The sequence below is a fragment of the Aphelocoma coerulescens genome, chromosome 3 (genome assembly GCF_041296385.1).
Source record: "Aphelocoma coerulescens isolate FSJ_1873_10779 chromosome 3, UR_Acoe_1.0, whole genome shotgun sequence".
Lineage (NCBI taxonomy): Eukaryota > Metazoa > Chordata > Aves > Passeriformes > Corvidae > Aphelocoma > Aphelocoma coerulescens.
Genome location: NC_091016.1, coordinates 23,341,808 through 23,369,800, shown reverse-complemented (window position 1 = coordinate 23,369,800; position 27,993 = coordinate 23,341,808). Strand labels below are relative to the sequence as shown.

At 44.8% G+C, this 27,993-nt stretch overlaps 1 protein-coding gene across 4 annotated transcripts in view; it reads right to left on the bottom strand.

The window, feature by feature from the left end:
* Positions 1–27,993, bottom strand: part of DUSP10 (dual specificity phosphatase 10) — a 179,079-nt gene that overhangs the window by 51,210 nt on the left and 99,876 nt on the right. The window contains exon 2 of one of the 4 annotated variants that reach the window (XM_069009484.1): positions 19,784–19,902. The exons of the other annotated variants lie outside the window; for them this stretch is intronic. The gene's annotated coding sequence lies outside the window, so the exon portion shown is untranslated. The remainder of the gene's footprint in view (positions 1–19,783; positions 19,903–27,993) is intronic. 4 annotated transcript variants of the gene reach the window in all.

The following is a 27,993-nucleotide window of genomic DNA, read 5'->3' as shown; positions in this document are numbered from 1 at the left end:
CAGCTGTTGTATAAGGATTATAAGTGACTGATTGTTTCTAACAAAATGTATTGCTGTATCAGAAGCAAGTACAAGTTTAGCTGCCTGGCTGATTTTCTTTCCCTTGTACAGGTGTGGTGCCAGCTTGAATGAAATCAGGCGCCAAGACTAAAAATGCCGCTTTGCGATCTCCCCCTTGACGCTTCTGGGAAGCCTTTGTCAACTCTCTCGGGGATTCACTGCATCAGAACCCATCCAGCCTTTGTTAAGTGAAGAGAAAGGCTAGCCCAGATTCAGAAGACCCCATGGGAGCATCATGAGGGATAGAGAGCATCCCTGAGTGTTAAATAATAGTCCTCCCTCTTCAGTTCTTGAAAAAGCTTTGCTTCCTGTTTCATATTTACTTCTTTTCCAGCCTCCATATGTATTTCTATGGGCTGTTAAATAACAGTCCCTCCATCCTAAGGGAAGGCTGCTTGCCAGTGCAGAAAACCAAATGATTCCTGCATTCTATGTACAGCACATTACACATGCCAGATGTTATAATGACTATTATGTTTAAGTTCAAGGGCACAAAAATCAGCAAACAGAAAAATTATCAGAGCACCCAGAGCCACCCACTTTGAAGAAACCATGACCCAGCAGCTGCCCCCCCCAGGACACTTGGGTTCATACTGTGCTTTTTACCCTGGTTTGAAAGGGCCAAGGACTACAGCAGCAGCAGTACAGGACTTCTTTAGCTATGTATGCAAGGCCCTACATCCTTTGTAAAAAACTGAAACAGAAAACAGGCTTAGCAAAACATGCTTTTATCAAGTAGGATGCTAAGCATGATCTTGCTGTTAGTATAAGCAAGGGGACTTTTTGCTCGTTGATGTGGTTAACCACAGTGCAGGGTGTAGTCCATCTCCGAAATCTGTGCTCATGCTTTCCTGAAGATAATCCAGGCCTGATGACTCTTTCCTACACTCTTATCTATTACATAGTCAGCTGAAATCTGGGAGACAGAGATATGTGAAACCTCCTGCATGTAAATCACTGTATTTTACACCCTTTATGCCCTTGGAGCACACATTTTCCATGGCTGTTTGGTGGAAAGAAACCTAGTCCTCAGTTTATGCATCCCACTACCCCAACTTCCTCAAAGCCAAATACCAGCAGATACTCAAGGAACCCTTGGGTCTCTTGATTATGGGGATGAAGGGCTAATAAAGGCACCCACACAATTAAGGTGTCCCCCACTGTTTTGCCTTTCCTCATCACCTCAGGATCATTCTCTGGCACACGAAGGTCTGATGCATATGCTCAGTCTGTGGCCAGAGTGGTCATTCCTGTGGGTTGTTTCCAGCTAGCATGCTACATCTTGGGTATGTGGCACCTCCATGTGGATTTTTGCCCATCTGGAAGAACCCCCTGAATACTTGGCAGGCCAGCTACAGTGTCAGCTAGTGACACCCAGAGATGCCACCACACCAGGTGGGGGTCACCCCAGCATTGAGACAAAGCCAAAGCAGACTGCAGCACATCACTAAGGAACAGATCACACACCTGGCTGCTGCAATCCAGCCACCAGCAGCCCTTCATTCCCACCTGGCTCTAGCATGGCAAGTCACCTACACACACAAACCCTGCACCTGGAGGAGGTGGGGTGGGGTTTTGTGCTGTTTGTAAAGAGGTTTATTGCTCTTTGAATCATACAGACAGCTGTGGCAATATGACTCTACCTGCTCTCCCAGCCCTGCCCAGTGGCACAGAGGGAAAATCACTTTTTGTTACATTCTAGATGGGCAGCTGGGGCTTGAGAATAAGATCTCTCTATAAATATGCACGGAGTTCTATCATTTCTACGGCACCTTTCATCAAGGATCTTAAAGCACTTTGAAATACCAACCATCACCAGACCCCTGTAAGGGCTGGGGTAGTGAAGGGAAACTGGGAGGGAGCTCTTACCATGCCTTGTTTCAGCAGGCTGGTGTAAGAACAAGCAACCACACAGGTAACCTGAGAAACGGTGTGTGGGGCTTCAGGGAATTTTTGCTTCTAGAAAGTTTCCATTTGCATGTTCAAAACTTTCTCTTTCAAAACATCAATTAGAAAATAATTAAATTATGTTCTGAGACAAAATCCTAGCCTTGGTACCTTCTGGAAACCTCAAGTGAGCTCCATAGTTCTGCTGCATGCACTAATGCTCTCCAGCCATTGCCCAGTTACGATAACATGAACATAGATGGTCTGAATAGAGCAAGCAGAGATAACAAGAAGCCAGTATAATTCTTCTTCACTCTTCAACACTGGAGCATAAATTAAAATTGAAACTAATTTCTGCCCTTAAAAGGCACCTTTTTATCCCTTCAAATTGGTGGAATGAGGCCTTACTACAATTAAAATTAGACCTAATAGGTTTTCGGTAACTAAATAAAAGACTTCAATATCACCTACCCTTTGGCCTCATCTAAACTGCAAGACTTTGCTATATCACCCCACCTCCATGCTCGAATTGGCCCATGTACGTAGGATTTTCTCTCCTTTCCCCTCTCAACAGCCTAGTTTCTGTGTGAAAGAAAACCAATCACAGAGGCCAAAGGCAGCTGCAGGATGCTCCAGACAGGTTCATGGGGCACCTGCAGAGCATTTCTGCTCCCCTCTTCAGCCAAGGCCCTCTGAGTGGTTGTGCCAGAGCAGAAGCTCAGCTTCTCCAGTCCATCACAGCATGTGGCAAGAAGGTATCACTCAAGGAGGATCAGAAGCAAGAGCACACAGCAGGTGGGGATTGCTATAAGCAATCAAGGTGAATCCTGCTGGTTCTGGGAATTAAGAGAGAGCCCCCAACCCCAAGCTCTGTGGTTCCCTCCCTAAATCCCATGCACCCCCACCCCTTCCCAAAGCCAAAGGGCAGAAAGAAGGCCACGTCTGAGAGTCCATCCTCTCTGGAAAACTTTCCTTTATAAGCTACTATCTTCTGGTACAGGATCATAGCAAAAACTTCTGGCACAGCATCCTCTTTCTCCTTAAATCCAAGAGCTTCATCCCATAAAATATCCCAGCTGCTCCTGAAAAGAGAGGCCAGCACATAGAACCAACTGTTCCATTGGGATGAGTGGGTACAATGGAAGTACAGAAATTTACGGCAGCAGACAGGGACCCCATGGATTCACATGTTCATGGCAGCTCAATGTATTGACAGCTGCCTTATGTAGTCATATCCTGCAGCTGCCCCTCAGCAGCAGCTAAACCAGGTAGAGAGGCAGAACAGCACTCCATCTTCTCCATCTTAAGAAACCTAGAAGCACTCTGATGAGGAATGCCCACACCGAGATGAAGGTTACTTCATTTTAGTAGCTGGATCTTGCACATATCTCTTCAACTGCAGTCTTTTTATTAGTCATATTTTCATAGGTGCCAAGACTAGCTACAAAGAACACTGTACAACTCAGGCATGGAAAAAGTTAGTTCTTTGTGGTATCACATTTTAGATGAAAAACCACTTCCTCTCTTCCACAGCAAAGCAAGAAAGCGTAGGCTTCGGTTTTATCAGTCATTGCATCTGTGCCTTCTTAACAAGTTTAAAGACTGTGAGCCAAAAATGTATCTTTCCCTCTTTGACATTCATGTAAATTTGAAACATGTATAGCTTCATTGGAGTTTACAATGGTAAAAATGATGAATACTGGAATTTTTTTTTTTTATTCAACAAGAACGAATTGTTTCACAGAATAAATGCTTTCTCTTGAGAAGGCTCAGAAGTTATTTCTCAAGCTATACCAACAAACCACATGGATTTTCAATGTATTTCTGCACGTGGATTCAGGATGGGTTTCAGATGAGTTATCCACTGTGGGATAACAGCATGGCTCTGTAGTGACAGGGGTGGCTGGGGAAAAGGAAGCACTCACTGTTGCTCACCACCCTTCTGGCTGATCCCTTCCAGTCACACCACAGTCTGCTTTGACCATTTAAGGAACAAACCTTTTCCCCTTCTGGCATTTGCTATTACTTCCACTTCTTGTTATTACAGCAGAAACCCACAAGTATCTATTTTAAGGTTATCTTTACACCCTGAATTTTTACGAGGAGAATAAAAAAGGTTGGCAGTGGGCAGATGCATTTTCTGTCCTTTATCTCATGCCTAGACATTCAGGTATCTTCAAGAGGGACATTACTTCTTTAGTGTCTTTCCTCAGCTAAGCTAATTCTCAGTGTATTTCTGTGGTCATCCATAACTTTTTTATCTGCCTGTCTGCTTAGCTAGCTGTCTGGTTTGATATTTCTAGTTTGCACTTAACCAGGCTGGATTATTCCCCCTTTGTCTTTCCCCATAGTCATATGCATCAATCAGAGCTTTTTTTTTATTCTTTTTGCAGCAGATAGGGAGGCAATATAGATGGAACCATGCTTACCCCTGCTTCCAAAGAAGGAATCAACACTGCACAAGAGGCTCGGGCTGTATCAACCTTAAGGTGTGGTAATAATTTGAAATAGAGTACAGGTCTATAACGTATTAAAAAAACCTCCAAGTAAAAACATCTTGTAGTTATGTAAGAAAAATGTTGACCTCTTAGTAGGAACTACAGTATGGCTCATAACAATATAGCCCTGTGAGCTAAAGGCCTGGTTTTTATTATAATCACTTAACCGATAAATAATTTCAGATGTAGAAAAGACAAAGTAATTCATACAGAAATTACACCCATTTTGGTAGCAGAACAGGAAACACTGGCCAGGTGACCTTTAAGGATGAGATTTTCACATTCCTAAGCTGTTAATAACTGGTGTAATTGTTAAGGGTATTTAATTCATTGGTTTTAATAAAGCATGACAATAGCTGATGAACATTGCAGCAGAATGTCACTGCTATCACTTTCCCTCTGGCACCTCAACTTCCCAGTGTTCAGAAAACAGTTTCAGCATTCCCATCTGAGTTTTTCAATAACAAATCTCAGCTCTCCAGTCAGTCTAGAATATTATATTACCAATCTTTTTCAGAAACACCATCATTCACACATCCTGCACCTCCTGACTAAGTAGAAGGCAAAACCATCCGTCACTGGAATTAGTCTCCCACACAGCTGTCACTTGTAAGAAACAGGGATCCAATGCTTCTTTCCCAATCTCCAGTCATTCCCATCTCGATAGCTGACACTGAACACATTGTTGGATGACCCCCTCCAACACTATTTGCCCCAGAATTTTGCCCTTGCAAGCCTGATACACCAGAATACTTGGCCTGTTTCTATGATTACAGAACAGTCTCTCTACCATGCTGCTGATTTTTCATACTCATGGTTGTATTTTGTAGCAATATTTTGTATGAAGTTATTTTATATAAAAGGTTGAGCTCTGGGGAAAGTTTAAGCTATACCCCTACAGGAATTACTGAGTTTGTTGACTGTGAGGAGAAAAAAAACCCCAAATTTTCAAACTTTTTAAAAACATTTTAAACAAGTACAACTAATTAGAGTCTGATCAAAGCCAAGTGAAGCCCTCTGGAGCAGCTGCATTCCCTATATTTGTGAAAATCAGGCCATTTAGATAGTTATTTAAATAAGGAGTATTGGAACTAAGCCAAAGCCCTTTGAAATCAATGCGACTTTTTAATGACTTCAATGCAATTTGTATCATAGCTTTAGAAAATAACCTATTTTATTTAATTCATTGTTGCTGCTAACTGCCACAATACGGATTGAGATATTTTTTCAGCTACAAAATCTACATAGGGTGAAAAAATTCACACAGAATTGTTAAAGCTAAAAGAAACCTCTTGAGATCATCTAGTCCAAGGCCCCAGTTCAAACAGGGCCAGATACAGCAGGTTGCCTGAGACCGTGTCCAGTTGGGTTTGGAATATCTTGAGGGATGGAGACTCCATAAACCTTCTGGGCAACCTGCTCCAGTGTTTAAGTACCCTCACAGCTAAAAAAGAAACCCAAGCATTTACTGCTTTCCCCTTGTCCACCAATGGAGTGATACCTTATAGAAGGCAAAGTGGTTGCTCAAGGGTGATTTCATCTTTATAAATCAATCCATGCTGACAGCTCCAAATGACCTTCTTGTCCCTTCATGTGTTAGGAAATGCCTTCCAGGAAGTTTTTCTCCTTCACCTTCCCAGGCATCAAGGTGAGGATGATCAGCCTTCAGTCCCTCAGATGTCCTTCCTGCCTTTCTTGATACAGAAGCTCCAAAGGGTCTTCAGGAACCTCTCCCAGTCAGAATGACCATTCAACATAGTCAAAGATAATCAGCAACGACATCAGCCAGCTCCCTCAGCTCTCAGGGGTGCATGTCCAGTGTGGTTCAGTGCTCCCTAGCCTGAGCCTCCTTCACTGAGGGCAAGCCCTCCTTGTTCCAGACTTTTCCTCTAGCCTCAGGGGCCTGGGATTCCCAAAGGCTAATTTACTGGTCAAGTCTGAAGCAAAGACAACATCTGCTGCCCTTTGCTCATTGTCCTACTTTTCAGGATGGTCCTTTCTTGAGCTTGGAGGAGGTGATCCTTGAATATGAGCCAGCTCTTCTGGACCCCTTGTCTCTCCAGGCCATGTCCTATGGGATTCTTCTAAGCAGGTCTCTTAGGTGGAAGTCTGCTATCCAGAAATCCAGGGCTTCTTGTTGCCCTGCTCCCTTCTCTCAGAGTCCTGAACTCCACCATCTCATAGTTCTGCAGCCAAGGCTGACTTTGACTTATATCCCAGTCCAGTTCTTCCTTGGATGCAGCAGGTCCAGGAAATCACCTTTCCCTGTTGGCTCCTTGACTACTTGTGCTGGAAAGGTTGTCATCAGGGCACTCCAGAAGCCTCCTAGATTGCTTGTGCCCTGCTGTATTATCCTTCCACCAGCTATCGTGTGGGTCCCCCATGAGGATGTGGGCCTGTGAACATGAGGCTTCTTTCATTTGCCTGAAGGCCTTATCTATTACTTCTTCCTAATCAGGAGGTCCATAGCAGATACCCATTACAACAGTACCCATATCAGACTGCCTACTCCTGGCCCACTCCAAGGTAAAAGGTGCCAAAAAGCTATTTACAAGTCTCCACAAGTAAGAAAGGACGATATTTTTGTAGTTGTTTCTACTTAAGAAAAACAAAACAAAACAAAAAAAACACCCCAAAAACCACAAACATGCAACTCCCCAACTGAGTGCACTCTTTCCCATTACAAAGGTACACTGGAGAAGTTCATAGTGCCAGGTCAGCCTTCAGTTTTGGAATGTCATGCCTGGCAGCACAAATGTGTGATTACACACTCAATGACTGCTTAACTCAAAGGGAAGGTTTTCTATCTGGCCTCCAATGAAAATGAACTTAACAGTGATGCTGCAGGCCTGAACTAGATCCCAACAAAACGTTCCACTTTAGAAGTGGGAGGAGTTTCGGAGAGGTACAGATAGATTGGGAAGGAGCTCTGGGGGCAGCATGTGCTGAGCTGTGAGAGCACAAGTGCTGGCAGAGCTGGTGATTTGAGAGTGAGTCTGGCACGTCCTGATGCATTGTTCCTGTTGTCCATGGCATGGTGCTGGAGGGTCCTGCACACACAGTGAGCCATGCATCCTCTGAGGCCAACAGGAAAACATGTCTGGCACTCCAGCCCTGAGAGCAACTACTCAGGAGTTGTAACCAGGATCTGCAGAAAGTCCAGACCACCAAGTCAGTCCAAAGTGACAGGGCAGTTCTGAGGTCAAACTGGAAAGTCGAGTCCAGAGGCAAAGATCTGACCCCAAATCAGTAGGGCACCTGGCCAGGTGCAACAGCAGGCTATGGAGGTACTCTCAAACAAAGGGAGTTGATGCCTCTAAGGGTAGGGAAGAAGTCCATGCTTACCTACCTGGAGAGGGGGAAGGTCAGGGCCATCCACCCAGAGGAGGAGGCAGGAAATCCAGAGATATCTGGATATAGCAGAGCCTTCCTATTTGTGAGGCATTTCGCAGAATAAAATCATGGAATCAGGCTGGAAAAGACCTTTGAGATCACCGAGTCCAACTATAAACCTAACACTGCCAAGTACACCAGTAAGCCATGTCCCTAAAAATATGTTTGCCACAAGGGAAAATTTTCTATTTTCCTTTAATTTTGACACAGTGAGATCCCTCTCAGGTCTTGTTTCTCTGCTACTCAGCCCCTCCTTTACTTCACAGGGCTATTTTTCTGTTGCTCTAATAATAGATCACCCCGTAATTCTCATGACTAACACATAATTCTTGATGCAATCCAGGCCCTACCTCTGCCTGTCTGGAGTTCAATCTTGACTGTCTAGCAATTGCTGAAAATGAAACTCAGACAGAAACTAAGCCATGCTTGACTGAGCATAGAATTTACTGTTCAACTCTCTGTTACTATTATATATGGCTCAGTTATCGTCTCCTTCCTCTTTCAGAAATCTGGATATGCACAATGATAAATATTACTGAGACCTCACAAGAAACAAGATCATCCTGTGCCCAAATCCAGTGCTCTTTAGTTGCTTGTTTCACTCCTGTATGAGAGTCCACCATTTTTTACAAATCTGAATTATTTCAAGTCCCAGTTGGCTTATTTCCCTAAATACTGTTGCCTTGGTTAAAGACCCACCATGATACCACTCTACAGATAATTTGAATATAGAGGTTTCTTTGGCATATTATCTGAGGCCTCAGTCTGTCCATTTGACAAGCATTTTTAAAGACTTAATAGTGGTTTTACTGCATCATTATTAGGACATTTGAGAGGTAAGAGCTCCTCTGCTTTCTCCAGCCAGGAGGAAGTGTGATTTGTGCAGTTCAGCAACTACACAATGACCTTTCAGCAGGTGGAAAAGAAAGGGCAAGTAGAAGGCTGCATCACAGCTGCATGCTTTTTATAAGGTCACATATATTACATAAAATCTGTCTACCCATTTACAGATAATGTATAGTATGAAATATCAATACATACATAAAAATTGCATTGATTCTCCCCTCACAAGCCCTCTTGTTTATGTAAAGATTTCACAGGGACATCTGTAATTTTGGAAAGTGCTTTAAGGCATTTCTGGCAAATATGCTGCAAATATGGAAATTGATTGATTGATTGACCTCATTGTGAGACTGATGTTAATAAAACTCACTGGCAAGTTATCAAGAGGCATAGAACAATGCCATCTCTGCCCTTTCCCCAAGAGGCAGAAGCACTTTCCCTGACTTTTTGCAGTAGCTCATCTGCAAGTCTCAAGGTCACGGTGGGTAGATCTCCATCACCCATTGCTGTCTATCCCTGACTGCCTTTCTGCCTGCTGTTTAACCAGCAGGGGTGGAAGCAGGCGATCAGACTGTGGAGGCTCACCAGCAAAAGCATGTCTGGTGTGCACTGAGGCTACACAAAATCAAGGTATGATCCCAGTGCTTTGCAAGTGGCACTTCCTGCTGTGACACTGACATGAGGCTGCTCAGCACCAGGCAACATCAGGCTCGGGATCACAGGGACAGCACTGCAACCCCTTAGGTGCCAGTATTCCCACATGAGAGCTTGGGTCTCATCTTCTACCAGCCTTCAAAGGAAACAGGACTCCAAAGACAGTGGACTGTTCCCTGATCTTTGGCCTTAGGCAAATATTTAATATATTTTTCTATTGCTCTATTTTCCAGTGTGCTGGCTATCGGATGTTGTAATGACAAGTAATGTCATGACAAGCTAGAATGGTGCCTTGGTCCTAGCTCCTCGTTGTCAGATCTAAAGACTAATGAAACAATTGATCATTTAAACCAGCTTATAAACTGTCGCTGCTGCCTCATATTTATTCTTCTGCTGAATCTACTAATCCGTGTGAACAATTTCTATGTATTTGTTTCCTAAAAGAGAGCCTCTCTTGTTACGAGGACACCCAGAGATGAGGATCCACTGCTGCCATTAGCATCTTTCCCAGTGAGTGATCAACACAGACCAGCAAAAACATTTTCTCAACTTTTGGTTGACCTCTGCCCTCATTCAATGGTTTGTATTATAGGCTTTTTCCCACTAAAATCAGTATCTGTTTAGATTCAATACCTGCTATATTCCACATTTATTTGGCTACTACATCATAACCAAGGCACCTCCTGATCTTATATTTTGACAAGTGTGATGAGTTCATCAAACTCTGGACAACTTTTTCTCCACACACAGGAATCATTCAAGAGGCATTTTTCTGACCATCTTTTCCCACTTTTTCTTTAAATGAGATCAATAGAACCAGACAGCCAATTTCACTGTTGTGCACACACAGGGATAAATGAGGAGCCTATAGAGAGCCTGTGGGTCAGGATTAGAGGAAGGACAGGGACAGGTGAGGGTCTACTACAGCTACCCAACCAAGAAGACCACAGGGATGAGGCCCTCTGTAGACAGATAGGAGCTGTCTCATGTTCACAGGTTCTGATCCTCATGGGAGATCTGAATGATCCTGACATCTGTTGGAGGGACAAAACCACAGGGCATAAGCAACCAGAAGGTTCCTGGAAAGCAATAATGACAACTACCTTCTCCAAGAGGTAGAGGAGCCAACAAGGAGAGGTTGGATGCTGGACCTTGTTCTTACCAGCAAGGAGGAACTAGTGGAGAATGTGAAGCTTAAAGGCAGTTTTGGCTGCAGTGTCCATGAAATTGTGGAGTTCAAGATCCTTAGGGCAGCAGTAATGGTGCACAGCAAGTGGGACCCTGGACTTCAGGAGAGCAGATTTTGGCCTCACCAAGGACCCTCTTGGTAGAATACCATGGGATAAACCCCAGGATGGAGGACAGGTTGGATGGAAAGTAGGTTGATATTCAAGGATTGCTTCCTCCAAGCTCAGGAGGAGCCCAAAAGAGAGAAAGTCAGAGAAAACTGGTGGGAGGGTGGATGAACAAGGAGCTCCTGGACAAATTCAAATGCAAAAAGGAAGCCTTCAGAGAGGGTGGAAGCAAGGACAGGCAGTTTTGGAGGAATACAAAGAAATTGTCCAAGCAATTAGGTTAGGAAAGCTAAAGCCCTGATAGAATCAAATCTGGCCAGGAACGTCAAAGGCAACAAGAAAAACTTCTGTAGGTACGTCAGTGATAAAAGAAAGCCAACTCCAAAAGAAAAAAGGCAACCTGGTTATCCAGGACATGGAGAGGGCTGAGGTAACAACTTTTTTGCCTCAGCCTTCACCAGCAAGTGCTCCAGCCCCACCAGCCAAGTGACAGAAGGCAAAGATGGGGACTGCAAGAACAAAGAGCCATCCACTGGAGGAGAAGATCAGGTTCAAGGGACCTTAGGATGGATGGAGGAAGGAACACTAGTCCATGGGGCCTGATGAGACAAAGCACAAGAAAGTTGTAAAGCTATGGGAATGAGTCCAGAGAAGGGTGACAAAGAAGCCCAGAGGTCTGGAGCACCTCTCCTGCCTGGAGCAGAGAAGGCTTCAGGGAGACCTTAGAGCACCTTCCAGTACCTAAAGGTGCCTACAAGAAAGCTGGAGAGGGACTTACAAGAGTGATAGGACAAGGGGGAATGGCTTTAAATTGAAAGAAAGCAGATTCAGGTGAGATATTAAGAAGAAACTCTTGACTGTGAAGGTGTGAGGCACGGGCACGGGTTGCCCAGAGAAGCTGTGGATGCCACATTCCTGGAAGTGTTCAAGGGCAGGTCAGAAGGGGCTCTGAGCAACCCCATGTAGTGAAAGATATCCCTACAAATGGCAGGGGGTTGGAACTAGGTGATCCTTGAGGTCCTTTCTATCTCAAACCATTCTATGATCATAAATCACCACTGCCCACTCTTTAATTTCCCTGTCTGTTTGCTCAAGAGCCTCATTTGACTTTCTGCCACATTATCAGATTGGAGCTTGCGTTCACTTACCCCTTAAATCCTTTTAAGGGTTGCTACTTTCCACAATATTATTAGTCATTCTGTAAGGTTTGTCTGCATTTCTCTGTGTTCATGACTTTGCAAATGGTTGCAAAAACATCCTTTGTTTCATCGGGGCACACTAAGAAGGTAATTCACACTGTTTGGTGTAGCTGAAAAATCCTTAGCATAATTCACCAGTACTAGTCAGGAAAAGAGTGTTGAACTGGAATACAGAGTTTCCATAACTGAAACATTTTGGGAAAATGGCTTGATTTCAACAAAGCTGTAATAGAAACCAGGCACAATATTGTGGAAATGGGAACCACAGGTCTTCGAGGAGTTTTCACCCCTACCTTCCTGCATGGGAAATGTAAAAAGTTGTGAATTTCATTTCAATTCAGAGTGTTCCAGCTGTAAGAATCTACAACAAATTTTGAAGTCCTGGTCCTCTGTGAAAAAGGATCATTTTTCTCCAGAGCTCCATCACTTGCCCCTCTACCAATCTTTGTGTCATCTGCAGCTTCTCCCCAGGAAACTGGAAAAGCCATTGTTTACATGGAAAGTAACATAAGGAATATCTCCAACATCTTTTTAATCTGCTTTGAATGTACTTTAGCAGCTGGCGACAAGGAGCTGAGCCAGCTCAAGAAGCTCAGCCAGCCCTGTGGACCATCAGCAAGTGATGATGCTTGTTTCCAGAGTGAGAAATCCTACACTGTTTCTGTTTACCCTTCTGGTTGTGCCTGCTCATTAAGATTCCTGAAAGTGGTGTCAGTGAGTTCTGTATTGGATTTCAGTGTAGCCAGTACGATAATACTTACATTATAGATCAGTCTATTGTTCAGTGATGCTTAGCATCAACCCTACCAGTATCTCGAGATTCAGGGAAGAAAACAGCAGCTGACTTTTTATTTTCAAATAAAATCCTAATCAGAGTCATTCCAAAATCTCCAAGCTTGAAGAAAGATGCTAATCAGGCATGTGTTTTGACACACATAACTGTATCACCTAGGGGATGACATAAGGATCAGACCAGGCCAGAATCACTAATCCCTCATCATTGCTTCCAGCAAAAGTGTATCCTGTGAGGCAGAAAAACTGATTTTGTAATTTGTTTTTAGGAGGTATTGTGGAACTCTTTTTCCTCTCCCTTTCCCTATTAGCATATTTCCTCCCTTTTACCACTTGATCAACCTGGAGCAGAAAACTTAATTTGCTAAGGAGTACTGATGAGAAGCCCTCCTCTACTCCACTTAAACAGACTAACATGAGCAGGAATCACTAGATGGTGATTGTTCAGGATGTGAGAACCCTAACAGACCCCATGGAGTTAGTTGTCACAAGCAGTAAGGCTGCCAGTTTGCAACACAGTCCTTCTCCAAATGAAACTGAGGCTCAGGATAACTACGGCTAAGCCACAGCTTTGTCACAGACCTACATATGCTGGTATCACTGCTCACTCTCAGTGAAGGATAGCAGAATTTCCAGGGTTATCTGTTTCAAATATTGGCTTTTGGAGCTTCTGGTGGCCTTTCACTACACATTTATGTACAAGTGCACAGTGGGGCCACCAGCAGATTCATGGATCTCATGGACACTCTGGTTCCCATTGCACTGAGAGAGCATTACAAAGGGAATCCGAAATCAGCCAAAGGCAAAAGGACCCTAAAAGGGTCCTTCCAATCAGGCCTGAATCAAGAAGATTAAAGAAACAAACATCTAAGAATGACAAGAAGGACACACTACCACTTCTAATCCCTTTTGATCTGACAAGAAAAATATGTAGAACAGCTGCATTTGTACACATATCTTAACCTCCTCTTTGAGCTCCAAAGAGTCTTTAACAAAGCCCTAGATGCATGTAAGTTTTTATTCTGCTTTAAACTTGAGTCACACACCTCAGCTCTGCCCACCTGGGAACACTGAATCAGTGCTCAAGTCCATGAGGAGCAGCCAGGACTCAAATCCTGAGCAAATGCTTCTTCAAGATACATGTTGTTTGTTCACATAAAACTTTGTCCTGAATGCCAAATTGCAGCCCTCTGCTCCCCTAAGTACTTCAACCAGTATGTTAAGCAGTGTTGCTCCCAGAGCTACCACCTGGGATGGTTTATGGACCTTCTTTGTTAGAGGAGGGAAGAACCTCACAAACACGTGCAGAAGGTGGGGATGTGGCAGAAGGGAGACAAATATTTGTAAGCAGTTTCATTCATCACCCAGGAAATACAAAACAGCAGGAGCAATGAAACAGGAGCTATGCCAATTCCCTCTTCACAAGTGTTTTCAAATAACACTTGTCTCACTCCTTGTCACCTCCCAGACCAGAAAGTAAGAGCATTAGCTCATCACTCCTTCACTTCAGCTGAATCCATGCTCTGCAATAACACTGCCACCTCTCATAAATTCCAAGACTGTGGGGCTTTTTAAATACTTAAACTTTAATCTCTTCCATTTCCCTTGAAAGACCAGCAGGAGGACTTGTCAGCAACTCACTGTGCAAGAAAGAAGTGGACTGTTAACACCAAAAGCACTTGCTGTGCAGCTACACTTCACATAAGATGCGAGCTCTGAATGTGAAAACGTGGCTCTGCCTTCTACATCAGAGAGCTTAAAACCAGCCACTCAACACATGACTGTGCAAAATGATGTCTGTAGTGTTCAGGTACCCAAGGCTCACTTCACAGAGCCAAGGATATTGGGTCCTAAAGGGATTAATAGGCTCAACAAGCTCTAACCCAGCAGCTGTGACCCTTGGGAGGGTACAAGGGCTGGGAATGTGAGCAGCAGTCAAACTCTTGTTCTCCCTAAGCAACCTCTCCTATTGTTGCTGTCAGAAACCAAATGCTGGGCTAGATGGCCAGCACAGATATTTTTGCAGGATAAAACAAAAAAATACCTTAGTCTTAACACAGAAATATCCAAATCTACAGCCACTCCCTTTTAAAACCTCTGGCCCAGATCTGCAGTGTTGTGTCTAAAGTGGTATTTGCTTAACTTGAGAAGAGAGAGGAAATCCCTAAATGTATTTCTAGCATTATTGCTCAGAAATTCATGAAGGAGAAATAAAGGACCCTGACGAATTATGACACATGCCACATGCCTCCCAAGTTCTATTGATTTAAGCCACAAGAACCTTGCTTCACTTCGACCTCTGATCCACATTTGCATTTATTGAGCAATACCTGGCAAAGCAGTGCCACGTGTGAGGTGTCAGCTACTCAACCCCTCCATGAAATCATCGGAGCAAATATGAAAAACAAAAAGTCACTCGACCAGTATGGCAGCTGCATGGTGAGAAAAGACCTGTGTGTGACTTGAAGAACAAGGTATGGGTTAAGGTGGAGGAGAAAAGAAAGGAAGAGAGACCTACAACACTTAAGGCTGGAGGAGAAGAGCACTTTGCTGCAAGTTTTTGCAAGTGAGCTACAGCGGTGGTCATGGCACAAACATGGGCAAAGCATTAGTTTAAGAATATTTGTGGATATTTACTCTCCATCGATGTTTTAAAGACTGGATTTGCAAAGGCCAAAGTATCCCTTTCCCTCCACTGCTGAAATCCAGAGAGGGCTTCTGCTATTGATGTCAGAAGGAACCACATAAGGCCAAAGCACATTATTTTCAAAAATCTCTCTGAAATATAGTCAACACAATCAAATAGTACAATTCCTACAGGCCTACTTATATTTACTAGGGAGTCAAACTAAATTTGCTATATGAGCCATGAAGTCATAAAAAGCAAAAAGCTATATAAAAAGAGAATAAGCCTGAGCTCTCAAGTTCAATACAAAATTTTACACCATTATTTTTAAATATGATGGCACTGCCATAAATATGTGATCTTCTGTCTTCAAGAGCAGTCACACTTGTATAAGGCTAGCATGGGAGCAACAGGAAGCATGGGTGCTGCCCTATCAAATGGCTCCAGAATCCCCGAAATCTGCTGGGGATCTATCCTTTCCCCTTTCTTCCCTGTAATATGATCAGAAAGGATGGAATCTTTTTAATTTGTTCATTTGTTTTGGGAGAAGAGTTGCCTGAGAAGACCTTATGAGAGGAATTTACTTCAGAGGCACATCTGCCCCCAGGAAACACCTCCCCGTTAAACCTGTTACCCACTAATGAACTGCCCAGGAGGAGAGGGCAGTGTTTGACTCACTGTAGGATTGGTGCTTTCACAGATACTCTCACAATCCCCCAAAAAAAGTGTAAGATTACAGACCCTGAGTTCACGGTATTTTCCATTGCCTTTTTTTTTTTTTTTAATGCAGACTATAAACAGATTTATACTACTTTTAGAAAAGGCAATGCTGCTGGGAAAGTGACAGAGTGACATATAGGAGATGAGCTCTGGAGGAGGAGGAGGAGGGCTGTGGGTTTTCCTCACCACCACACCCTGCCAGCCATGCCCCTGAGGGAGCCATCCTGGCAGCTCTGCTGGGAGCATGGCCATGACGGCCACAGGGACCACAGGTGAAAGGGGCCACAGGGCTGGCTACAGCAGGGTGAAAGAAATGTTGTGCCAAAAGGAGCCTCAAGGTCTCAGCAGCCAAGTCACCACCAGTCCCAACAGTGCTGCCTGTAGAGAGATCCCAGACATTTTACAAGGACACCAACTGGTTTCCTGAGCTTATCAGCCCAGGAGCAGAGTGGTGGCTCCCACAATTCCTCTCCTGCCTGGCTAGACAGGGTTGGTGTCACATTTTGGGTGAGTGGCCCAAAGCCTCCCTTTGAAGCTGCCTGCTGCAGCTACAACCTCGTCAATGTGGAAGTTTTGAAGAACCTTCTTCAGCCTCTGAATATCTGCTTCATTTTCCCTTTGAGATGAAAGAGCAGGCTTGAAGAGCAAGTGTGGGAGAGGACTATGGGTAACACATCAGTGACTTCAGCAGTCTTCAAGCTCAAGACTGATGCAAAGCCCCAGCAAATGAGTGAAAACATAAGTTACACTCAGACAGAGTGGGTACACAACCTTGTCAACATCTATGCACTTCTTTTTACGTCCCTTTTATTAAAGTATTTATATTTTCAGCTTAAGAACACAAATCTTTAGCAGATATGCCATTTGTGAGACACATCCCCAAGTAATTGACTTTCATGCTATAAATACAGCATCTCTCACCTACCACGCCTGTGATCACGAGCTGAAGAGAGCCTGCAGAGTGGGAAGATGGTCATTTGAATTTGTGAAACTCTCGTAGGATGCCTAACTGTAGCACTAATTTTGGCTCATAACTTTTTCCCACAGTAACATGTGTCCCTGTCAGACTCTTCCTTTAATCCATCCACAGGCACTTTAACGCCACAGGAGGGTTTCTGGCCAGTCCAGGACTCCTTCACTAGCTTTTAATGCTGCATGACAAACTGGCACCAATGTAAGAGATCAGAGGTCACCACGTCCCTTATCACAACACCACCCTTCCATGCCTTCTCACAGTGCCTTTGGCAGACATCACATATTCCCTTTGCTGTTTCCAACAGGGCAGGCATGAGTTATGGAGTAGTTCTTGGCCTGGCCACACAAAAGACAACAATGAAAGGAAGGAATACAATTTTGATTAAGAAAAAAATGTAATTTTTTTTTAGTTTTGATATTTTTCCAGCGTTGTTTGGGGTTGTTACATTTTTAACAGCAACAGATCCCAGGTACAATCCCCAGCATAAACACAGAATCACAGAATGGTTTTGGGTGAAAAGGACCGTAAAGACTGTCTAGTTCCAAGGGTTCCAAGAAAGGTGTGCAAGTCTAGGGACACCTCCCACTAGACCAGGCTGCTCAAAGCCCCATCCAACCTCGCCTTGAACACTTCCAGGGATGGGGCATCCACAGCTACTTTGGGCAACCTGTGCCAGTGCCTCACCACCCTTAGAGTCAAGAATTTCTTCCCAATACCTAATCTAAACCCACTGTCTTTCAGTTTAAAGCCATTCCCCCTTGTCCTATTCCTATCTGCCCTTATAAAAAGTCCCCCTCCAGCTTTCTCTAGGTACTGGAAGATGATATATGGTCTCTTTGGGTAGATTTTGGCAGGTTTTACAGCAGCTAAGAGCTGTGGGGCAGCTGGATGCTGGCAGCCTTCATGTACAATAGACATCTTTCTTCTTTCTGTTTTAATTTTTTTAAACAGGCCTGTTCTTGAGCAAGTTTGATCTGGCAATCAGTTCTAGTAACTAGGATTACTAGGATTACAACAGACTGAGTGGTTTGTGCCCCAGCCCACTCACGGCTTTCCACAAACCTCACAGTTTCCTTTTCACTGGAGTTTACTTATGGGGACTGCAAGTTCTCTACTAGAAAAGTGGGGGGTTTTCACCCCATCTTCCTCTGCATGACTGGGTTTAGCCATGTTTTGCATGAGCATGGTTTAATTTATACCAGATATGACAATTCATAAGGTTCCTCTATCACCAGCAAAAAATAGTAGGCCCCTGCTCCAAATCTCTTACACAGTAGAAAAAAAACTTAGTTATGAAAGAACTGGAGGGCAATAGGTTATGGCAGTGACAAAATATGAGCATTTAGCCATATGGTATTGCTAAACAAAATCCATTATGGAGTTTTTGCATTTGCTACCTCTGAATAATGATAACTGGAAGTATGTTGGAAAAGAAAGCACATGAAAATCACAACTTCCAAGAAAGAAATGTGCCATCACCAAACATGATTATCCAGCCAGCCAGCATCAGGGTCCAGGAAATTTTGTCAATCCAAAGTGCACATCCCCTCCAACCCTCCCATCTATTACTTCTCTCCAGAAACTTTGCTTTGTGCTTGATTGAGACTTTTTGAAAGAATATATCCAAACTTCTTCCACATGAGAGACAAAACACAAAAAATGCAGCATAAATGATAAAAAACCTCTTCCTCTCAGAAGAGAGGGACAGGTTGCATCTTCCTCTGGCTCACTGCTGAGCACTGACTAGAGAATTAGAAGCAAGAGGAGGCTGTAGGCCACCTACTCACTGGTAATTCTGTCCATTTGTGCAGTCCTTGGGGGGGATTTAGCAGCCCCAAGGGAGCTATGAACAGAGCCTGACATCCTTCAGCAAGTCATTACATGGGCACAGACCAGCAGTCAGGACAGTGCCAGCCCACCCCTGCGGAGGAGACCAGACAGCCTAAATAAAGAACTTATGATGAAGCTTTTTCCTTCTCCCACTCCTGACGGCATTAAAAGGACCAGAACAGAACATGATGCAGAGAAGCAAGCAATTTCATCCTAAAGTCAGATTATTTAATATTCCAAGTAGAAACATATAAAAAGATCCTTCTGGCAAAACTGGTTACTCAAGCCAGCCTTTCTTAGAAAATTCTTTAAAAGCTCATTTCTGTGCTTTGTCTCATTGTCCTCTGCCTGCCAAAAACAAAGTCTAACTTCCCAGTTTGGCCACTGTTTTGCATGTGATGTCATTTTTCAAGTGCCCTGCAGTGTGCTACAGTATTTGGACTATTCAGGCTGGGTTCAGCGTTTACCAGCACCATCACAATGTGCAGGGAACATTGTCCCAAAGCATCAGGCATCCTATCAGCACCACAGCAAAAAGGTCAAACATCCCATCCCAGCACTACCTGCTGAGCTCCCCAAATGCAGCTGGCAGGACATCAAGTCCCAAAACAAGGAAGACAACCTATGACTTTGTCCATGCAGCCCCACCAGAGGATGGGCAGTGCAGCCTCCCTGGGTGGCCCACAAACAAAGCCCCATGGCTATAGGTGCTTCTGATTTGGAGGACCCTGAGCAAGGGATCTACCTCTGTCCTGTCCAGGACACAGCAGCGCTGCAGGAACCTGATCCAAGGCTGGGATGAGCAACATCCAAGAGCTGCCCCCTCAGAGAGAAAAGCTGCAGTGGGCAAACAGTTAACAAAGGCTCTCTGATATTCTTTGTGTAAGCAAATTTACACCAGCATAAGCTTATAAGGTCTTCAGTGAAGCTAAATGATGAGAAAAAAAAATTCAGCACACCACCCTTTTCCTGAGAGACAGGAAGCAAGCACTGATGTGCTTTGTACATACCAGCCTAACAGAGAAGGTAGCACATGCGGAGTACCACAGTGGGCATCCAGTGAAGTCACTCCTTACTTCTTCCCCAGGTGGTGACGCATCTCAGAAGTCTCCAACCATGAAGCACAAAGCTAAATCAGGGATTAATTATACTGAGATAAGTAGCTGCAGTACCAGAGCTAAGATAGAGGACAGGATTTGAAAGAGAATCGTAGAATCATTCAGGTTGGAAAAGACCTCTAAGATCATCAAGTTCAACCATTAGCCCAGCACTACCAAGCCACCACTAAACCATGCCCCCAAGTGGCACATCTACACGTCTTTTAAAAACCTCCAGGGATGGTGACTCAACTTTCCATGAGAAAAATTTTCTCAATATCCAATCTAAACCTCTCCTGGCACAGCTTGAGACTGTTTCCTCTTGTCCTATTGCTCATTACCTGGCAGAAGAAACCATCCCCCACCTGGCTACAAGCTCCTTTTAGGCAGTTGTAGAAAGCAATAAAGTCCCCCTGAGCTTCCTTTTCTCCAGGCTAAACACCCCCAGCTCCCTCAGCTGCTCCTCATAGAACTTGTGCTCCAGACCCTTCCCCAGCTCCATTGCTCTTCTCTGGACTCTCTCCAGCACCTCAGTGTCTTTCCTGGAGGGAGGGGCCCAAAACTGAGCACAGTACTCAAGCCAGCAGCCTCACCACTGACTCCTTGAAAAGACTGTATTTAGCCTCCACCAATTTAGTATCATGTCTTAAGTACTACAATGCACTAATTATAAGAGAAGGTAGCACAGATGAATACTTTGAAAAACATTTAGGTCTTTCCCTCAGACCGATGCCTTTTTGAAATACTGCCAGTTTACCCACAGTATTTATCTGTCATTTTAAAAGGCAACATTTCCTAAAGCCATTCGAAACACACAGGTTGGCAGCAGCCTTGTTACTCTTTCTTCTTATACAAATTCAGCTGCTGTGCAAAACCCAAGGTTTTTCAGGTGCAGGCAAAACTACAGGCACCAGCTAACACACCAGTTGTCAGCACTGCAAAGCTCATCAACACAACTCTCACCTGAACATTTTGGGGAGAAGTTTATTTCATTTTAGTATTGAATTGACACAGCCTAGCACAAAGATCACCAGGCACTTGGCTACTCAGCTGTTGAGCCAAGGAGTTTTTCTCTCATAGCTGACCTGGCACTTTGGAAAGGGAGGAGGCACAGGCAGGAGGCCTGACCTGGGTGCTGTAAGCAGTGAGAAGGAAGGCTGCAAGGCTCTGTGCACAGTGACAAGTCAAAGTCAAGCCACAAGACATCCACATCACTTGGCATGCCAGGTGCCTGGACAGAAAATAACCACGGATCCATCTGGGATTCAGGAGACAGCTGCCACAGATCTGCCACATGACATCAGGGCACTTGGCTCATCCCATCATCTCTGAAGTACAGGGATACAATGTTTGCTCATCTTTGCCTGAAGAGCATCAGGCAGGGACCATCTCTGACCACATCTTTGACCAGCAGCAAGCCGGACAGCTAACGGGGGCTGGATGTGCACCCCTCAGAGCAGCTGTATCCCAAATCAACATGTCAGAACAAGGAGCCCTTTGGTATTAACCAAACCCCAGTCATTTTCATGCGGTTATCACTTTGAAAGCCACACAGGGAGCAAATTAAACAAGCTAATCCAGCCGGCGTCAAGCACTGCCAACACACATCAAGGAAGATGACGGCAGGCTTTGCCCTTGGCTTTCCTTCTGCAAGACAGGCAATGAGCTTTTTGTTTGTCCTCCTGTGGTAACAGGTATCAAATGTCAGGCAGGTGTCAAGTCTAGAGGGGGAAAAAAGAAATCCATCCCTCCAAGGTCAGGTAATCCATTGCTCTTTGTGCCTGCAGGGAACAGGCAGCCTTGCTCTCCCTGTGTTTATTCAGCCATAGGCTGAAGTAACAGCGACTGTGGTATTGCACAGCTGGAACACGGAGCTATTTTATGTTTGCAGCCACATTGTTGGTATAAGCAACTGACATGTACCTCACTTCTCTTCGTTGTGATTCATGCTCTGTGCTAATTAGACAGCACATGACAAATGCATCGTTATTAGCAGCAGCTGGAGAGCCAGTAAATCTTGCAGCACTTGAACAGAGGAGCTGTGCAGTGTGGCAGCATCCTCCAGGTGCTGAGACAGGGCTGATGAAGGATGCTGGATCCAGGCAAGGCATAAACACTTCTTACCAAGTACCCTTAAAGTGGTCTCAGCCCTTAGCAGTGAAAGACAACTACGTGCACAGCCAGCCACAGATAACACCAGACCCTTACCTAGCTGCTTCCCAGGTGCCAGACCTTTGGACAAGGGGAGCCTGGCTGAGGCCCTTTCTCAACCTGCAGTCATGGAGATTCTCTTTGCATGCTGGATATTTTGCTTCGCACCAGGAGCCTGCTCCAGACCTAACACCCCAAGCTACCAACACAACCTTTATTTCTAGCCTCAGCCTAACACCCTCACATCCTCAGTTTTCCCCTCTGGCTCTAGGGTATCATGGTGCAACGAAGCAGCCTGTGCCAATGTACATCACGGGAGGATAAAAGCAGTTCTTCAGCATACTAGAAAAAGGCAAAAGAAGCCAGAGTGATACCAAATATACAATCTTAGTTTAAAGGGCAGCCAAGAGTTAAAACTTCTGTGCATATGCTGTAAAGCTATTCTTTCCAGGGGGCAATTGCTCAACAGACTTTTAGAATCCTGTAGAGTTGCTGCTTTTCTCTACACAACATCTTTTTTTCTGTCTAAAAAAATACTATTGTCAGACTACATCATTCCTTCCTCTTTACTGTGATTTGTGATGATTTGGTGGAAGGATTCTTTAAGAATAAGTAGCAACTGATGCACTTTTACAGCAAAAGCCTGCATTTTTCATCATTGTTGTCATGGGTTTATTTATACAGAGCAATTCATGTAGAAAACCTCCCCCCAGCACTGGGCAATCCAGGGCACAGCCACACTGAAAGTCACAGCCCATAACTGCAAAGTAAGCCTGTACACAAAAAAACTCCCACAGAACCAAAGAGAAGAAAAAAAGAATAAAAACTAAAGACCTTCAGGGATTTTACATCCTCAAAGGCTTCTGGGAAGAGAAGATGCTCCTGAAGCTCAGGTGCTTGCAAAGAATGTGATGGTGGTGACACAGCATGTCTCTGGTAAAGAAAGTTAAAGCTTGGAAAAGCAGAAAGATATTGATGCCTTTTTTAACTAGAAGGTGGAGATTTTGGTCTTGTTGCTGACAAACATACCGTATACAGACACTCCCATTACATTTAGAGTTATTTCAAGTGTGAGAGGAACAAGCTCTTCATTTCAGGCCATCTTAAACCTCTGCAGGTTCCCATGAACATTTTGGCACTCTGACCATTTGCAAAAGCTTCTTTCTAATGTTATTCCCTCTGTATGATACCTACATGGGGCACTTCCATGTTTACTTTTTTGCTTGACCTTCAAACACCTGCCGAGTTTAATAGCACAGATGGAGACAGCAAACCCAGCAAGTGTTCCCTGGCACCTTAATCCAAAGAATGTGACTGAGTCGTCACTGCCTGCTCCTGGCTATGGTGATTGACCTCAGCAATGTCTCTTTCACCAGGCCACATCCTAGTCCTGAAGGAAGCCTTCCAAGTAAGTCAGCTGAACAAGCCCAACAGAGAGGCACAGAAATGGAGAAGGAGCCTTGGGATCAGCAGCACACGCTGCTGCTTCACTCCCAGCCCTACTGCAACATGTCCCCAAGAGCTCTCCATGTCCCACCTGCTGTGACAATGCTGGAGTAGCCACAGGATCCACCTGGCTGCCTGCCCCACCCAGCTGCAGGCTCGGGATACCTGTGCCCAGGCTGGTGCACCAGGGCCATGCAGGGTGGGGCAGGGCCTGGCCCTTGTGCCACACATCACAGCAGCACCTTTAGCCAACTCTTGTCCTTAGAGGCATTAGTTTTTCCCACACCCCACTCTTTCACCAGGTCTAATCACTTCACTTGACCTGCATTTCCTGTGGCTGGAAAAGGTCTGCCAGCTCCAGCCCCCTGCACCTTTTCTGAGGCTGAGCTTTTGTCAGTAGGGGTGCACATCATCAGCCTTGTCCTGACCTCCTCCAATCCTCACCCGCTACCTGACTGCTCACATCTCAACCTTCCCTGATCCCCTTCCCTTGCCCTCTACATCCCCACACTCTCACATTCCAGGGTTCTCCATGGACAGCTAACACATCTGTGGGGCCACACAGTGGTGATGGGGCTGCTGCTCTCCTGCACCATCAGACACACTGACTGACTCACTGTGGCTCCAAGCAAGCAGCTGGAGCAATGCTATGCAAGTATAGGATGGTCCATGGCTGAGTATCCCAGCCCTTTCTAGCTGTAAAATCAGCTTTCCATCATGAGTCATCGGATTATCTAGTACCAGGGAACGAGCTGAACTAGAGGTGACACCACCCCCAAGGACACAGAGATCAGTGTTTTGAGACACTGCATCTGCACCAAGCTGCTGGTGAGCATCTGAAGCCAGTCACTGTTTTCACAGAAAACAAACCATAATGCTGCTGGTGAACTTACAGCATCTTTCCACCCTGCATCCAGCCAGAAGGATGAGAACAAAGTCCTGTGATTCACCCTGAAACGCATCTCCAGGGCAACAGAGATGACTCCTGGGACAGAGACAGAAGAGGGCAAGTACAGATGTGGCAGAGGTGGCCAGGGCCCCAGGGTCTGAGCAAGTGCCACAGCAGCAAGCCCCAGGGAGCAGCCTCTGCTCCCAAGCCAGCTGTTCATGCTGGTTATGACCACCTCAGGCACACAGACAGCAGTGGGATGCTGCAGAGCAAGGAGCTTGCTGCTTTGGGGCAAGGAGGCCACGTCAGCACGCAGAACACTTACTGCCTTTGACAGACCTTCGAGCAGGAGGTCAGTCATCACGCTACAGGCAACACAGGATCAATTAGTCCAGCACAAATAACAATTTTGTTACCATTATCCCGTGACTCAGCGCTCTGCATTTTTCATTTAGTGCCATTACAAAAGAGCCAGCGCGAAAAGCGGGGCAGCCAGACGCGAGCCTCTCCAAAGGGACATTGGAGAAGTGTGCCAAGGAGCTGGTACCGCTGGCACAGCACGAGAGCCCTGTGACAGCTGGGAGAGGAATGACTACAAGTGATGTGTAGCAAAGCAGCGTAAATTCATGATGTGTGCAAGGGAAATCTCTCTGCATCTGCCAGCACAAAGCACGTCAGAGCTCAGACACAGAGATGAATCTCACATCCGCTGAAGTGAGTGGTTAAGACTCCCCAGGAGCAGGATGTGCTCCTTAATCTGTAGGTAAGCAGCAGGATCCTCACACAACTTGGTTGCTTGCTGACGTCATGAGAAGCCAAACTCCCTTGCTTGGAAAATGAAACAGAATGAGCAAGCTGCTAAGGGAGCTGGCTGATGAACAGCACACTTATGGGGTCAGGCAGCATTTTACATCACTGAAACAGCGTGCCCCATGTCACACGAGGGAAAGTGCATGTCTCTGGGTCTCTCACCCAGGGTCAGAGCTGCTCCACAGCATGTGGGTGGCATCCCCTGAGGTCAGCCACATTTGGTCACCCCAAGCAAAGGGGGACTTGGGTCATCCCTGTCCCCATACAGTGCAAAAGGCAACAAGTCTTTGCCATTAGACTGTGCTGGCTCAGGTAGCAGCCACCCCTGGCTTGGGCCAGGAGCAATGAGCTACAGTGTGTAGGGCCCCATTTATTCCAGCAAGCCTGCCCTCACCTTGGTGCTTCTGCAGGTCAGACATCCTGCCAACTCAGGCTTCCTTCTAACCTGTCAAAGTGTCAGCATTCTCAAAACTAAATCAGTAGCTGTCCCAGGTTGCTACAGGCATAATTAAAAGAAACTGATTGGCATTTTAATATCCTTTGCTGTTGAATCAGTAATGGGGTTTCTGAAAAGATGTCTTGGTCTTAAGCTTGAAAAGGTGAGCCCATCAGAGATCACATTGTGGCTCTGACCAGTGTTCAGACTCCTGATATAAACTAAAATTAATGCAGTTAAGTGTTAGGCTACAGCTTAACCGAGCCAGCGAGCATGTATGTTCTGTGCTCTAGTAGGGAGAAAGGGAAGCTCAGTAACTCCTACTTTCTTTCTGTACATAGAGAGTAGGCCAAATTCTGACCCTTTCTATATTGCCTTAAAGCCAACTGCTTCACTGTTAGTGGAAAGTGTCCAAGGGAAATTTACAGATGCACTAAGAAGTCCAAAACGGCCTGGAGGAGGGGAAATAACAGCTAAGCACCTTTAGAAAGGTACCTTCAGAGGGTCCTGACTGCACCACATGTCAGCATGACAGCCACTAGGTTCACCCCAGATAAGCAAATCCTGCCCTAGTGACAGATGGGGCGACGGGAGGCTGCAGCTCTGAGGCCTCCCAGATCCCAGGTCACAGAGCAGTGGCTGCTGGCATTGTTCTTGGCCCCACAAGGATTTCCCACAGAACAAACCTTTGCCCTCTCCTCCGGGACACCACCCAACTTCAGAATAAACCACCACAAGACACAACAGGGCCAAATTAAATCATGAGGACTGTACCTCCACTCCCTCCAAGGACCAGCAACATTCAGCAGAGCATATCAATAGCTTCATACCAAGGCAAGATCGGCTTCTCAAGACCAGCTACATTGAGGATCTATTAAATCAATCACAATCGAAACCTAGTCTGCCTTCAAGTGACTTCCAATTAGGATGCAGTAACATTATTAAAGGGCTCAGACAGGCAAATTAAAAAGCTACATTGAGGACGAATCACTTCCCAGAGGGCTAATTTTCATCATCCTCAGCAATAAAAGCCTCCAGAAGTTCATATTTCTGATTTTTAAAAAGCAAAAAAAACACCTCATCTAATTAAAAGACTTGCTAGCATTATGTCACTGTTGAGTTTTCCCCTTTTGGATACCTTTTTTTTCCTGCCCAACTGCCACCAAACCAAAAGGGTAAAATCACAAAAAATCTCCTTCTTCACATCTGAAGACCCACATTTCACCTGAAGCCTTGATAAAGAAAAAGACATGATGACTGGAAAAAATTAATTGCAGCTTTGTTGAAGAGTTTGTATTCTTAGCAGGGGAAAAAAAGAGAGGAAGCCTACTTGATCATTCAAAGAATCAGGAGCCAGCCTGAAACAGAGTGATGAGCTCGGATTAAGGAGGGCAGATTAGAAAGTGGAATTTTGCAAATCAGTTTCAAAAATTCAAGAGCAAAGAAGGCAAGATCCATTTATCTGTTTGTTGATCTGAGGAGTAACCACCTCAGTAACTCCTGAAACTCTGAAATACATTCAAAATGAACCAAAGGCAAAATCAGTAGTTTCCCATGCCTGGGAGGGGAACTTTTTATGTTTAAAAATATAGACTTAATTACTGAATTAATGAAGTTAACTACAAATTAATAATAGTTGTACTTCAATATAATATGTTTTGTATATATACACACACACACAAAAATTAGCTGCTCATCAACACTTGCCCAGCCTGAACATTTAACTAAGAGCCGGGGAAAGTCATGTTCTTCTATCACAACAGAGACTTCAGATATCAGAGACAGGTGGTGGAAAATTCATCTCCAAAAAACTCCAGGACGAAACATCCATCATCTTCCATGCTGGAGGTCAGGTGAAACCCTAGTGTAAGTCAGGAACGTCACAGCTTCTCATTTTCCTCTGACAAACACTTACTTGTACAAATCACCTCCAAACCAAGACTGTTACAGTCATGCAAAACAAGACATTTTTCAGTTTGGTGGAGGATCCAGAAAACAAAACCAAAACCAACAGCAACAGCTTTAGGAAAGGCCCCAACTTCCATGACTCCTGACCTAAAATGTCATTGCTCTCACCAATCCCCCCACCTCTCACACTCACTTGTCTTCAAGTTCAGCATTTGATTTCATTTATCTCCATTCCCATAAGACATGCCTCTTCTTTCCTTTTTTTTTTTCTTTTCTTAAAGTTCATGTTTGCAAGTAGTTCAACTCCTGAACAAAAAACAGAAACAAAGTCATCTGGCTGACCTGAAATTGCTTTCCACTACCCTCAATTTGTTTGGGTTGGATTATTTTTTGCCCTTGGGTTGTTGTGTTGGATTTTCCCCCTAATTTTTATTTAGCATTTTTTCTTTTTATGTATACATGGTGACACAAAAATGCTACCCA